Source organism: Ascaphus truei, chromosome 1, assembly GCF_040206685.1.
Source record: "Ascaphus truei isolate aAscTru1 chromosome 1, aAscTru1.hap1, whole genome shotgun sequence".
Classification (NCBI taxonomy): domain Eukaryota; kingdom Metazoa; phylum Chordata; class Amphibia; order Anura; family Ascaphidae; genus Ascaphus; species Ascaphus truei.
Genome location: NC_134483.1, coordinates 513,224,209 through 513,228,156, shown reverse-complemented (window position 1 = coordinate 513,228,156; position 3,948 = coordinate 513,224,209).

Here is a 3,948-nt window from a genome sequence, read left to right as displayed (position 1 = left end):
TTTCCAAATGTAAAGTAGTTATGGGTCAGAATAAATTTGATGCATTTAGTCACTGTCTCTGTGAGTGGCTCCTGCGGTCCCAAAAAGTATCGACAGGCTGAAATCCCATCTTTGTGGGGGATGTTTGTGTAAAGTGATTCTACATCCATGGTAGCTAGTAGTGTTCCTGTTGGGAGGGGGGCAATAGCATTAAGTTTGTTTAGCAGGTCGGTGGTGTCCCCAATATAGCTGGGTGTGTTCCTGACAAGTGGTTTTACAATGCCTTCCACCCAGCCAGAAATATTCTCAGACAGTGTTCCAGATCCAGAGATAATAGGGTGCCCAGGGTTACCCTCTTTTTAAACTGTAGGGAGCATGTAGAATGTGCCAGGTTTTGGGTTAGCTGGTATCAGGTCAAGAATGTGTTCTCTTGTGTGGATCGGGGGTGTTTTAATGATCCTGTTGAGTTCTCTCATGTATTTTTTTGTGGGATCCCCCTGCAGTTTGGTGGAATACTTTGCATCAGAGAGTTGTCTGTGCGCTTCCCGCAGGTAGTCTGTGGGTTCATTATGACCACTGCTCCTCCCTTGTCCGCAGGTTGGTTTGATTGTTATGTTGTGGTTTAGTGATTCTAAGGCTCTCCTCTCGATCAGTGTCAGATTATACGATTGTTTCCTTACTTTGTACAGAATGGTGGATTTGTCTCTGTGTCTAAAGCTTTCGATGTACCGGTCCAGTTTGGGGTTGCGCCCAATTTGTGGGATCCAGTTGGATTTTTGCTTCTGCCTGCTCATGTGCAGCGGCTCTCCTTCTGCAGAGTTGGCACAATCTTGGTCATGTCTATCATGGAAGAACTCCTTAAGACACAGTCTTCTGAAGAACTCTTCCAGGTCACTGCACAGCTCAATATTGTCCATGGGCCTGGTAGGGCAGAATGTGAGACCCTTTGATAATACCGAGGACTCTGCTTGATGTGGTGTGTTGTCTGAGATGTTAACAGTGCAGTCCTGTTGTTGGTGATTGTCCCTGTATGTATTGTTTGTGGTTGTGCTGGCTGCTGCAGAATATCTCAGCCTCAGTCTGTGGAATTTATTTTCTTTGATGCTAATTAGACCCTTCAGGAATATTTAATGGAATGTTTGGAGTCCTCTCCTTGTGTCTGCGTGTACTTCTTGTGTGTTCAGGATTGTGTCTATTGTCTCTTTTGTCTTTCTCCTGTTGCTTTAACAGATGCTAGTCAGATGGTTCCTTAATCTTTCAGAGTTCCTGGTGCACAGTTGTTGGGAGAAGTATGTGTTCGCAAATGGGTTTTTGAAGGTGAGACCTTTTTGGATCAGATGCTCCTTTTTGCATTTGCTGAGGAACATGATATCGCTGTCTAGTTGTGCCTGTTTTTTATATATATATCAGTTTAAAAAGTTGCACCGTAAACTACAACAGAGAGATGTGAAGATATTTTATGATAAAGGCAAAATAACTTGTAATGGTTTTATAATGTGCGGTGGGGGAAAATGTTCTACTAATAGTGGGCAGTGGCAAGATCAGCACACAAAAAGAATATTAAAAACATAACAAATGTGTTTTTCCGGTGTAAGTCTGTTCTCTATAGATCTTACAACCTGCATTTTTGTGCCTGTTGTAGAGGGTAATAAAGTGACTATCCCAAGGTCACAGGGGGCAGTCACTATGACTTAAACCAGATACACCTGCTTGAAAGGCATTGAAGTTAGGACTTGACCACTCCTCCCAGGCTACTTTCCAAACAACTCGCACCCTTATTCCTCACACTCCTCCCGTAGATAAAACCGTGGCCTTTGTTTCCATCTCACATTTGAGTGGACATTTTTGTATTCTATTTTGCGGCCTCTGTCTTTTCAAATCCCAGTGTGTCCGCAAACAGTTCAGTATCCTAGTCACTATCTGACTCTCTTACCATGGCATTAACCTCGGGGTTAGCCTTGTGTGTGAATGCAAAATGAATAATCTAATTTCAACATGTCAGCCTATGTGACGGCAATGCTTGGTGCATACTAATGGCCAGATTTTGTGCATGTTTTTCCTTCAAGTCCCTCCTTGTCATTCTTTCCTTTTTATAGACACTTTTTGTGTATCCCCTTTTCTGCCTCTCAACACAAAAACATTACCTTTTCTTTTCGCTTCCTGCATGATTTTCATCTACTCTCTTGTATGATCAGCCTCTTGTACAAAAAGACCTACGTTTTCTAGTGTGAGGTCGTGTTTTTTAAACACTTACTGAAGGGGTTCTCAACTCAGTCCTCAAGACCCCCCCCCCCCCCCCAATTGGTCAGGTTTCCAGGATATCCCTGGTTCAGCACAGGTGGCTCAGTCTTTGACTTAGCTACTTATTCAGTCACCTGTGCTGACGCAGGTAGATCCTGAAAATCTGACTGTCACATACGGCACACCTGTGAGCACATAAACTGCATATGGGACAAGGGTTAATACACAGCTCTCAAGCTGGCCCACTTTTCACCTTCCGCAAAGGTCCCCTAAATGAAAAATATCTCCCCTCAATCCATCCCCATATACCATCTGTCACGAACAGCACAAAAGTGAGCACGTGACTTAGATATGCAGCCAGGGTTAATAAACATGCCTATTCTAACCAACTTCCCTTTCTCCTGCGCAAGGTACGGTCAATGTGTTTATATTATCCCTTTACTCACTAGCAAACATATCTATCCACTGCCACCACCCAAGAAATCTGCAAAAAATGTCATATATATATATAATATATAATATATATATATATATATATATATATATATCACATCGCACATCCCTGAGGAAGGTCCCTGTTGAGGACCGAAACGTTGGATGCAGTGCCATGTATTATTGCTTTGAATACAGTTTTTCTATTCTCCTGGCTGTGTGCTGTCTCTGGTTTCCTGAGTCACGTCTGGTAACTATTGAATTTTCATATGCATATGGGATAAGCATCAGTTTTTCAAAGTTTTCAGTGTGCCTACTGCCCCTCCATTTTATATATATATATATATATATATATATATATATATATATATATATATATATATATATATATATATACAGTATATATCCCAGGGTCTCAGTTCCCAGTTTATTATAGAAAAAAACTATACACATAACACACAAAAATCTGTTGTAGCAAAATGTGTCCGAAAATGGAAATACTTTATAAACTGGCCAACAGTTCATTCAGCACCCCAAATCAAAACATATACCCTGATGAAGTTTCAACGTGCAGGAACAAAATGCATAGGGTTTATTGAGTGTATTAGACATCTATCCGTTTTTACTGCCCCCATATTGTTGACTTAAGAGGAGATAATTAAAGCTGTGGTATCGGAGTTAATATCCTAATGGACCGATTTTGCCACTACCTCCTGACGTCACAAGAACGGGACTTGGAGCACCAATCGCAAGAATCCTGCTACAGGAATAACAGCACCGCAGATGGACGCTCCTGATGTGAGGGGGATATCAACTTTTCTATTGCTCGTGTGGTGGCAAACACCCACACTGCCCGTTTTCAACTGCTACATTGTAAGTAGCCAAGCGTTGTGTGGCGCATAAATTTTAATCGCAGTACTTCACTATTGTGTTTTTTTCTTTATTACCTGTAAGAAAGAAGCTGGGGCTTTATTGCAATCTCGGATACATTTCTTCCATATACAATCTATTTGTTACATTCTATCATACTTGTCTACCTTTTCTATACCTATATAAAAACAGTACTTAGATTACAGAAAAAGGATTACAATAACATACAGGTACAATAAATGCAGATCAGTTTCTTAAAATAACATGATAAAACAGAAATTTCAATTCAGTACGTTACTTATGTCATACGTTTTCCCCAGAGAGGTCATTGGCGTAGAAATATATATTGATTTATTTTTTATTTTATAAAATGTTTTAGCAGGAAGTACAGCAGGGCCCCGCTTACCGGCACCCCGCTTTTCGGCG